The sequence below is a fragment of the Schistocerca americana genome, chromosome 4, assembly GCF_021461395.2.
Source record: "Schistocerca americana isolate TAMUIC-IGC-003095 chromosome 4, iqSchAmer2.1, whole genome shotgun sequence".
Lineage (NCBI taxonomy): Eukaryota > Metazoa > Arthropoda > Insecta > Orthoptera > Acrididae > Schistocerca > Schistocerca americana.
The window spans coordinates 62,831,146-62,843,509 of record NC_060122.1 but is presented as its reverse complement, the minus strand read 5'-3'; the positions used below and the strand labels follow the sequence as shown (position 1 = coordinate 62,843,509).

Below are 12,364 nucleotides of genomic sequence, written 5' to 3'. Positions count from 1 at the left end.
CGGGTCGGCCTGCAGTGAGCGAAGAAACGGTTGAACGCGTGCGGGCAAGTTTCACGCGTAGCCCGCGGAAGTCGACGAATAAAGCAAGCAGGGAGCTAAACGTACCACAGCCGACGGTTTGGAAAATCTTACGGAAAAGGCTAAAGCAGAAGTCTTACCGTTTACAATTGCTACAAGCCCTGACACCCGATGACAAAGTCAAACGCTTTGAATTTTCGGCGCGGTTGCAACAGCTCATGGAAGAGGATGCGTTCAGTGCGAAACTTGTTTTCAGTGACGAAGCAACATTTTCTCTTAATGGTGAAATGAACAGACACAATGTGCGAATCTGGGCGGTAGAGAATCCTCACGCATGCGTGCAGCAAATTCGCAGTTCACCAAAAGTTAACGTGTTTTGTGCAATCTCACAGTTTAAAGTTTACGGCCCCTTTTTCTTCTGCGAGAAAAACGTCACAGGACACGTGTATCTGGACATGCTGGAAAATTGGCTCATGCCACAACTGGAGACCGACAGCGCCGACTTCATCTTTCAACAGGATGGTGCTCCACCGCACTTCCATCATAATGTTCTGCATTTCTTAAACAGGATATTGGAAAACCGATGGATCGGTCGTGGTGGAGATCATGGTCAGCAATTCATGTCATGGCCTCCACGCTCTCCCGACTTAACCCTATGCGATTTCTTTCTGTGGTGTTATGTGAAAGATTCAGTGTTTAAACCTCCTCTACCAAGGAACGTGTCAGAACTGCGAGCTTGCATCAACGATGCATTCGAACTCATTGATGGGGACATGCTGCACCGAGTGTGGGAGGAACTTGATTATCGGCTTGATGTCTGCTGAATCAGTAAAGGGGCACATATCGAACATTTATGAATGCCTAAAAAAACTTTTTGAGTTTTTGTATGTGTGTGCAAAGCATTGTGAAAATATCTCAAATAATAAAGTTATTGTAGAGCTGTGAAATCGCTTCAATCTTTTGTAATAACCCTGTGTTTAAATATCAGACAACTTGCAGTTTGCCTTTCGACAACACAATAACAAGACAAACTGAACGATGAATCCTCACACGTGATAGGGCGCACTGAAATATACTTTACTAATCAGTTAATCACTGCCACTGCTTACTACATTTTAACTACAAAATTCATGTTCCAGGTTCCACCAAAAGCACGCCTAATACTATTGGTATGAAAATCTATAGACAAGCTAAGGAACTGCCAACATTTGAAATAAATAAGGCTACTAAATTTTAATCTGGGGAACAATGAAAATACAAAGGCTATTTCCTGTCATCTTGCAACAACGTCCAATGACGCATTTAATTTCTATGAATTATAAACGTCTTCATGCTCTTTGTATTTCAAACAAACAAATTAAGATTTAATGGTTTTTCATTCTGCCTGGCATACAGCTAGCTTGTTAGACGATGCGAAGTAGCGCTATCTGTTAGCTGAATGATAGCGACCCAAGTTCACCACGCGAAAGAAGCGGGCTTACTGCTCATGCTCGTCACAAGCACGGAATTCCCAGTTGCTATTGGTCGCAAAGCTAGAAAGGAGTGAGACTGGCTGGTAGATATACGAAAACCAAACGTAAAATATTTGAAGAAATTTACGAGGGTACTTGATCACATCGGATTAAAACCAGTTTGGACCAATTATTTTGAAATGTTTAGGGTAGGCTCAGCCGTAGAGCCCTAATGGACGCCTCGCCACGGAATACTTGTGCAACGGTGTCTCAAATATACACTACTGGAAAGAAAAATCCCAAGAAGGAGTTCTGTGAGACAAAGAAAGTTGTCAGGGGTGTTTCTACATCTGAAAGATATCTTCTGCTCAAACTTAGCGACAGTTGCACAACTTGGGGCTATTAGTGCGTCTATGGAGATGCAAGTCAGGCTTGCTTAAAATACACGTAGCTACGATCGTGAGTGTTAGGTACCTCTGATATTGGACATGATGAGCTGAGTTTAGTCAATGAGATGTGTATCGACTCGTGCTACACCTTGTGTTTATACTGCATTGGTTTTCCTTTTCTTCCCCTGACATGTTTGTTTGATATGTTGTCTGTCATTAAGTGGCTGCTTGGTTGTCTTTTCCCTCTGCTATCGATATCTGCGTTTTAGCTTCAGGGAAACTGCTATGGGGGAAGTGAAATCTTTGACCGGTTGTGGTGACACGGAAGTAGGTGTGTTGCGCCCAGAGAGTGTGGTGGACACGGGAGGGCAGTGTGGCTCTCCAGCGCGAAGCAGGCGTGGTCGGTTGTACCGAGTCGCCACGTGATGTATGTCGGTTGTGTGTAACGAGCGGGTCGAGTTGGCGGAAGAGCTCCCCGCGTGTTGGTTGTATACAGAATCGCCCCACGAGTAGTTCCTGTTCATTTCGCCTTGGTGGGACGTTAACAAGCTTCTTTAAATCCTCCGTTTCAACACTGGAGTTCAAAAGGAGACACCTAACATGAAGGAGCTGTCACTACCCGTGAACGCTGTAGAGACGACACGAACTCCGGTAACAGAGCGTGTTGTCGCGTGACCGTGGCGTGTTGGGTACGCTGGCGACGCGTGCGCGGTCGGATGTGTGGATCCTTGCCATCGGAGGTCGTGTACTGCCTGTTCGAGCATAATTGCAAGTTAAGTTCGTGGAAGGTTTAATCATTAAGTAATAATTTTGTGTAACCAGCGTCTCTTCTGCCTTGTGGCCTCCGGCGACCGGGTTTCCTGTCCCTGGCACCGATGTAATTGAAGATAGCGATCTTTCCTCCTCCTCTCGTTACTGTCTAATGGGAGGTGTAGTTCTGGCAGTTTAATTTTTCCGCCATTCTGTCGTGGGTATGAGTAAATTCATGCTTCTTGTTGGTTGATCATGTGGTCGCTCATTCAGGACTGTGTGGTGTAATGTTTCCTTTCACGAGGTTAGCTCTAATTCAGTCAGCAAGTTAAGCCATCTTATAACAAGTTTTCGCTGGCTAAAAGTCGGTGCAGTGACCAGCCTGAGAGTGGCAATTGTGTTTACGGGCGTATTTAAATTGGTCAGTATTCTGTCTAGCCTGAGCATCCCTGAGTGGGTGATTTGTGGCTGCCTTACACGGGTCCGTCATATCTGTTATGTTCTAATGATATTCCACGACACTTTTGTTTAAAAGTTTTTTAAATTCCTCCAAGTTTGTAAATTCATTTTATTGCCATTAATAGTCTGTTTGCTGAGACCTGTTTAATTTTTTTAATGGCGTTGTTGGTAGCTTCACGACCTCACCGTACCTTATTAACGAAGTTCTGTATTTACTTTAGTAGCCTGTTTACTAATGTTCTTTAAATTTTTTAAATTGTTGTATTGCTATAAATTACTTTGATCGCTGTTAGCGGTGTGTTTTAAAAGGTAGTTTATTGCCATACTGCTAGCTTTTGTATTTTTTTAAATAAAAATTCAAATTGTTGTATTGCTATAAATTACTTGATTGCTGCTAGCGGCGTGTTTAAAAGGCTGTTTATTCCCGTACTGCTAGTTTCTGTAAGATACGAATAAAACATTTGTGAAAATCTCAACTCAGCAGTAAACTGCTAGAAATTTGGCCCCGTTTCCCAACTTGTGGTGTGGCTTGAAGTAACCTTAACCACTGTGTGTGTCAGTCAAGAATGCCTTTAAGGTGGCAAAGACGCCGTTAACAACAGCACACTGAGTCTGAAGGAGGTCGTGTAATAAGGCTATGAGAAGCTCGATATTCGGCCGGCCAGAGTGGCCGTGCGGTTCTAGGCGCTACAGTCTGGAACCGAGCGACCGCTACGGTCGCAGGTTCGAATCCTGCCTCGGGCATGGATGTGTGTGATGTCCTTAGGTTAGTTAGGTTTAATTAGTTCTAAGTTCTAGGCGACTTATGACCTCAGAAGTTAAGTCGCATAGTGCTCAGAGCCATTTGAACCATTTTTGAAGCTCGATATTCCTTCCGCAGAAAGACTTGGCAAGAATGTAGCCCCCTTACATGACTGCTGGCAGCGGTGGTCATGAGAATGTACGATTGCAAGACGAGTGGGTTCTGGATGGCACTAACGAAAGAGATGACCGCAATGTTCGGCGTATAGCTCTAGCGGATCGTACAGCATCCGCAGCATTAATTCGAGCAAGAATAGGACCCACTGTGACACAACGAACTGTTACAAATCGGTTGCTTCACAGATAGCCAGACGTTCTGCAGGTTGTATTCCACAGACACCGAAACACGTCACCATTTGCTACGTTAGTGGTGTCAAGCAAGAGTTCATTGGCCAGTGGAGCGGAGGTCTGTTGTGTTTTCTGATGCAAGCCGGACTGTCTCGGTGCCAATTATGGTCGTGAGTTGGTCAGAATGAGGCTGGGCACGTACAACCAACCTGTCTGCAGCCTAATCCACTGAACCTACGTCTGAAGCTATGGTTTGCGGTACGATTTCATATGACAACAGGATAACTTTCGTGGTTATCACACCCACCCTGCCGTCAAATTTGTTCTTCAGTTTGATGAGTCGACCTCTTGTGCTGCCATTTATGAACAGCATTACAGACTACAGGTTTTTCAACAGAACTGCTCTCGGCCACATGCTGCTATCGTTAACCCAACACTCTCTGCCGAGTGTCGACAGTTGCCTTGGTATGCTCGATTACCACAGGTGTCTCCAATCGAGCACGTATGGGACATGATCTGACAACTCCTGCATTATCCGCAACCACCATTAACCGTCCATGTATTGACCGAACAAGTGCGACGCCTATCCCAGACACTGACGTCTGGCACCTGTATGGCACAACACATGCACGTCTGTATGCTCGCATTCGACATTCTGGCGGTTATCAACATTTTACATTTCCATTGGCTCTGCTCGTGCTTACAACGTTAATATGTTACCGAGACAAACGTGTTCCCGATATTTCATTACTCCACATCAACATTACTTGTTGGTGTTGAGTATTTTATTCGTCAGTATATTTATATCGGTGTTAATTTCAAATATTTCTTTTCACAATACCTATTACTCAAAATTAGAAAAGAAATACTCCTGTTTACAAGAGTCCTCACCTTGAGGCGAAAGAGGAACAGAGAGACACTTTCGAAACCGGTTTACCTCCGAGCGCATTGTTATGCACCAATCGTAATACAACAGAAACGATAATTGCTGCCATTATCCTGTGAGAGCGTGCTGTAGTTAGAAATGACTTACGCGTCGCTGTTAAATGAGTGCAGGTGTATCAATATTTGTGTATGATTATAACACCAAATTGGAGGCCAGAGGCTTTCCCAAAACACAAATTGTACTGCGTGATACCCTAACATTACTACTCCTTAAGACCTCTATAACTGCGAGAGGAATCCAATTTGAAGCTTCATTAACACCACGGAGCTAAGGGGCACATCTGCGTAGTGATCTGTCCAATGGAAACACGTCCTCGTGTGCTAAACTGTACGATATAATGTATATAAACTGCCGGCGTGTTATAAGTCTCACAGGTTGTAACGTACTCCTTGCCTTCAAGTCACATTTTATTTCCTTATTTTCCACATTTACAATTTCGTATCGCTTCTGCAGACGTCGTGTAGCATTCAGTTAGTAAAGAACGAACACAGTCATCAAAAAGATTTGAGTTGCACGCTGGCTGAAGGTTCCGGTGGACCACATGGAGTTGCCAAGCAGACAGTGGTGTGAGGCGCTGTGGCTGGACATAAGAACTGTCATTATGTCAGCAGCGACGTACGTAGGGTGAGCACAGTTATTTTGGCGCTAAGCAACTAATCTTGCTTAGTAAATATTTCGAAATAAAAAGTATCTTTTTCCAATAGAGATATTTCGACAAGCCTATAACTCATAAGAACTTTTTATAACAATATTACAACACGAGAAACCGATCTTGTTAGTAAATAAATGAATAATGTTTAAGCTAATGAAAATATAAGAACGCCTACGAAATATCACGATTGTAAATAATAGGTACAGGCTGCCCGCCGATAGGTTGCCTTCCGATGTAGTTCTGTTGCAAGACCAAACTCCCTGGAAGTTATTAACATTCAGTTGATCACTATCAATTTTTTGGATATCATTAGTTATGGTGTTTAGTAAATAAATATATCATTATGGCATCACGTTTGAATGTTATATCGAATAATATAGCTTCCCCCTTCATCACATAAATCACTTAGAATCACAGGAAGTAGAGCTGCACTACTTCTGCGAGGGACATAAACTTTGAGAGCCCCTCGGCAAAATAGTTAGAAAGAATCCTACACGCTGACTCACTACATTAATTCAAGGTCGGATTGTCTATAATCTCCGCAAAACTCGGATGGAAAACCACAGCCAGTCATACTACACGACTCACATAACATCCTCTACGCATTCGCTAGCTAAACTGTGACATTTCTGGGAGTTCAGTACAAGTGCAGATGCGGTTCTTGCAAGGTCACTCACTACATGGCAGAAATTTATACGAAAAGGCGCTGTATGTTTAGCAGAACATTTATTACGATTCTGCGGAATCCTTCAGACCATTTCGCACATGGGGAAGAAAAATTCCCAGAAATGTGAATGTATTTTCCATAGCATCGTGTGATCACATTTTCTTGTATGAATGGCTCCGTAGACGCTGAAATATCACTTAACATTTCAATGTGCTTTTTCTGTGTAATACATGATAGTTTACAGACAGCAGGCTTAATTCCGAATTCCGATACTACTAAATTTCCAAGCCTGCATTTCGTGGGAACTTAGCCTTGTCTGCCTCACGAATTTCAGTTACATCCCCTGACTTTTACTATGCTTCGAATTTCTTCAGACTAATTTCTATAGAATTTGAAACACTAGAGCCTAAATAATAAATTGGCAGTGTAGTGATATGGTATATGGTCTCATTTGCAGATGCACCAGTTTTCCGTAGATTCATCACAGCAATAAAAAAAAAATCTATTTTATCTTCGAGCAGCTATTTACGTCTTGCTACCGGCCTTTTTAATTCTCAACATTATCAGAAACCTGAAATGTTTTCCCAGCACATTATTTTGTTTCTATCCCCATTTAAGGTGAGATGTCACTCTCAGTCCCATTATTAGAAATTCTGGTGTTATCGGATGTAGGAGAAAAGGGAGTGAAAGGTTATCTGATACTTCTAGAGAAAAGCGACAGCAATTTCGAAAGCCGAACGACAAGGAATAGTGGCAATAGCTGGGAAGGGGGTGTACACAGTACCTCGTTATAGTCTGCACATAAACCAAATAGTAAGGGATACTAGAAGGGAACTTCGTAAATGGGTTGAAGTGCAGGGTTAAGAAACAAAGACTGTGAGGTTTGCTGATGGCACTGTTAATGAGGGTAAAAGATGAAACTTATATAGTGTTCAAAAGGTACTATAAGATGAAAATCAATAAAAGTTAGACAACAGTAATAGAGTCTGTTGTTATAAATTCAGATGATACTAAGGGAATTTGATTAGGACATGAGTCGCTGAACGCTGCAGACATGAAAGGTATATTGGCAGCTAAATACCGACGACGGAAGTTGAACGGATACAAAACTTAGAAAGGAACCAGTAAGAGACTTCCTTCCGGAAGAGAGTTATTTGTATAACTCAATTTAAATTTAGGTCTTTCAAAGACTTTTCCGGAAGTATTTATCTCAAATGCGGCCTAAAATGGTAGTGAAACGCGGATAATAGGAAGTCTACACAAGAAGAGAGCAGAAGCTTTATACAAAAGGTGTTTCAGAAGAATACTGAACATCTGATATTCATATTAGAGCAAAGAATTTCAGTCACGGCAAAATAAATTTTGGCACAATGTTACCAAAAGAGGGGGTGGGATGACAGAATTCGTGCTGAGCTATCAAGTAATAATTAACGACGACGTTGAGGAAACTTTAAATGGTACAAACTGTGTACGGGAGATCAAAGATTCAGTAAATAAAGCAAGTTCAAATGGATGTAGAGAGCTGTAGTTAAGTCGAGATGAAGAGCGATTTTCGCAGGATACATTTCCCCCTAGAGGCGCAGTAAATCAGACTTCAGATTGAAGACCATAACAGCATCATCATCATCATTTAAGACTGATTATGCCTTTCAGCGTTCAGTCTGGAGCATAGTCCCCCTTATAAAATTCCTCCATGATTCCCTATTCAGTGCTAATATTGGTGCCTCTTCCGATGTTAAGCCTATTACTTCAAAATCATTCTTAACCGAATCCAGGTACCTTCTCCTTGGTCTACCCCTACTCCTCCTACCCTCTATTGCTGAACCCATGAGTCTCTTGGTTAACATTGCTTCTCCCATGCGTGTAACATGACCCCACCATCTAAGCCTGTTCGCCCTGACTGCTACATCTATAGAGTTCATTCCCAGTTTTTCTTTGATTTCCTCGTTGTGGACACCCTCCTGCCATTGTTCCCATCTACTAGCACCTACAATCATCCTAGCTACTTTCATATCTGTAACCTCAACCTCCCATATAGCAAAGTTGGTCGAAAGATTAAACGGTGCACAGATAACTTAGTCTTGGTACTGACTTCCTCCTTGCAGAAGAGAGTAGATCGTAGCTGAGCACTCACTGCATTACGTTTGCTACACCTCGCTTCCAGTAAACCATAACAACAAGAAAAACAAAATCATTATTTATGTTAACTATTACATTGCACACAAAAATAATAACTACTACACTGTACACACATGGTCACTTCTTTAGAAGCACGCATGAAACTATATATATATGATGACAAAAGAGAGTTTATTAAAAAAGTCGAACCAATCTCTTATCTCAGTGGATACCCCACCTGATAGTAGTAAACGATTTTTGCAAAGAGAAAGAATGCCATTTTTCAAGCAACAAGAGTTGGAAACTGTAGTCTAAGAACAGTAATGACATATTGCTACTTATGTCAACTGTAATGAATGTTTCAGCGCCTTATGACTCATACATGTCTGTCACTGGAGTGTGCGTCAAGTAAACATGTTTACCACTCTTCTAAATAAATGCCGAGCGCGTTTTCTTGCCTTATAAAAAGATCAAAAGTTTCGGAAAGCTGTTCGGTAACACTTAAAAAATGATGTACTCTTTAAGGCGTAAAATGATATATAGAACGTAACAGTATTAAGACCGGAGGAGGGAATGTCCGTCCTGGAATGATGCGGATGTGGTTCATACACCGGGAGTAATTACTACGTAAACAAGCCGTGAATACCTTGGCATGCACATCAAAATTCAAGAACGTTACTTTGAAAGCTGTAAGTTGGTTGACAAAATCATTTATCAGTAACAAAACAAGCGACAACTGACAACTGCATGTAGTAACTTTTGTTGTTTCACAGTTTCACATATCTCTTGTTCACATCGGAGAACTGTTGAATTCTCCTCTATTTGGTACTGCAGAAGGTTTCCTCCCCGCAGTTCATCGGAACACAGTGGCCGGCCCGACATGGTGTGGGCTGGAACAGCCTGTCGCAGAGGGTGGCATAACATAGCGATGATGGTGCACCGGGAGCCTGACGTGAAATTTGCGTTAGCGGGGGTCAAATATTTGTGGTGGGCGGGCCGTCCGTAAACTTGTCGCCACTGACGGACAACGCTCTGGGTACTAGGGGGCGGATAATCCGGGGGACCACCAACAGCTGCTCCGCGTGGGAGGGTCCAATGTGTGAAACCGTTCCTTCACTGTCCCTTTACTTTGCACTAGGACTGCTAACTTTGTAATACTGTGGCACACGTATACAGTACGATTACACAGGGTTATTACAAATGATTGAAGCGATTTCACAGCTCTACAATAACTTTATTATTTGAGATATTTTCAAAATGCTTTGCTCACACATACAAAAACTCAAAAAGTTTTTTTAGCCATTCACAAATGTTCGATATGTGCCCCTTTAGTGATTCGGCAGACATCAAGCCGATAATCAAGTTCCTCCCACACTCGGCACAGCATGTCCCCATCAATAAGTTCGAAAGCATCGTTGATGCGAGCTCGCAGTTCTGGCACGTTTCTTGGTAGGGGAGGTTTAAACACTGAATCTTTCACATAACCCCACAGAAAGAAATCGCATGGGGTTAAGTCGGGAGAGCGTGGAGGCCATGACATGAATTGCTGATCATGATCGCCACCACGACCGATCCATCGGTTTTCCAATCTACTGTTTAAGAAATGCCGAACATCATCATGGAAGTGCGGTGGAGCACCATCCTGTTGATAGATGAAGTCGGCGCTGTCGGTCTCCAGTTGTGGCATGAGCCAATTTTCCGCGGGCTACGCGTGAAACTTGCCCGCACGCGTTCAACCGTTTCTTCGCTCACTGCAGGCGTCCCGTTGATTTCCCCTTACAGAGGCATCCAGAAGCTTTAAACTGCGCATACCATCGCCGAATGGAGTTAGCAGTTGGTGGATCTTTGTTGAACTTCGTCCTGAAGTGTCGTTGCACTGTTATGACTGACTGATGTGAGTGCATTTCAAGCACGACATACGCTTTCTCGGCTCCTGTCGCCATTTTGTCTCACTGCGCTCTCGAGCGCTCTAACGGCAGAAACCTGAAATGCGGCTTCAGCCGAACAAAACTTTATGAGTTTTTCTACGTATCTGTAGTGTGTCGTCACCATATGTCAATGAATGGAGCTACAGTGAATTTATGAAATCGCTTCAATCATTTGTAATAGCCCTGTACAGGGAGAACATTAATAAAACCGACAAACTGCAGGGACGACTTGGTGACTGGAAACGGAGGTAGGAAGCTTCTGTGAACAAGGTTCGGAAATGAACGGCGTGCGAGCAATGGCAACAGATCGTCCCGTAATACAATACAGAGCTGTTTCGCATCCACGTCACAACAGATGTTCAAAGTAGCCTCCATGGGATTGCAGGCGACAGGGACAGTAGCGGTTGTCAGGCAGGACACCAACAATAGTACCTCGGCTTGCATCCTGTTGCCGGATCACTTGCCTGGAGCTTGTAATAGGGTTCATCTCAATCTCTTGCACAACCTAGTCCTCCAAATCACATGTAGGGGAGACCGGGGCACCTTGGAATAGTAATAGTTTTTACTTTACGATTTTTCTCTTATTTCCGCTTATATGTTGCAGATAGTGGTATCCATTGGCTGTTAGTTAATGATGAAAATGTCACTTATAATTGCTCCCTGGATTCGTAAAAAAAGTTTACTCACTGTATCTTACATGTGGGGCAAGATCGCACGTGTGTTGGGGTAAGTTGGCATGGTTACCAGGTTTTGAGGAATAAACACAAGTTAGTAACTATGACAGTTTTATTTCAATACTATATGAAGGACAAATGGTGTTGACACTTTCTCACATTTAGATCTTTCAATTGCTAGTAAAAAAATTCAAATGGCTCTGAGAACTATGGGACTGAACTGCTGAGGTCATCAGTCCCCTAGAACTTACAACTACTTAAACCTAACTAGCCTAGGGACATCACAAACATCCATGACCGAGGCAGGATTCGAACCTGTGACCGTAGCGGTCTCGCGGTTCCAGACTGTAGCGCCTAGAACCGCTCGGCCACTCCGGCCGGCTCAATTGCTAGTACATTTTGTGTTAGTGTCTGTCAAAATGGCAACAATATTAAAACATTATTAAGTCAGTAAATGAACATAGAAAAGTTACATTATAATAAAATAAAAAATTGCACCGAAAATATAGAATCACAACTTCATGTCCACCAAGAAAGTAGTTCGATTGCTGACTTGAACTGGTGGTTTTAGTTTTTGCGCAATTTTGCCTCTGTTGCATCAGATCGAGTCACGAACGTCAGGCCATCTCCAAAATTTCTTTTCTCTCACCATTGTGGAAACAAATATTTCATCACGATCGATTTTAAATATCTTTCCAGGATACAAACGTGCCCTATACTTCACAATCACGAAGTCTTCCACGTGATACTGCTCTGAATTATCTTCTTCAACTACATTCATGCTGTTACTAAAGTAGTCGGTGCTGGTGGGCATTCTCGAGATGGTGGAGGCTTTGGCTCATATTCCTCTTCAGCGTCTGTACTTAGTGGGAAATAGAGGCTATCCTCAGAATCAGCGTAGCTTATTTATCTGACGTTTCGTCTTCAAATTCCGCTATTTCTGAATCATTTCCCTGAGAACGTTTTCCCTTTTTTTTCTGAGTTGCAGCCCTTACTCCTGCCTTCTCTATAATAGGTCTACTAATTGACACTTGCTTACTTTTTTCCAGTACATTTTTGGTAGGAGTGTCTGGCAAGAGAGCAGTGTGTCTCCTTTTGCTGCCACGGTTAGACAGCTTTCGTGGGCCTGCTTTTGCAAAAGGGTGAATTTCCTCTGGAGCTATAATTCGGAACGATGACGGTGTGCTTGGAGGAGGTGCATCACTGGAAGACGAGAAGGAAGG

General features: G+C 42.8%; 1 pseudogene; it reads right to left on the bottom strand.

Moving 5' to 3' along the window:
- Positions 1–11,955, bottom strand: part of LOC124613259 — a 133,948-nt pseudogene extending 121,993 nt beyond the window's left edge.
- Between the last annotated feature and the right edge of the window lie 409 nt (positions 11,956–12,364).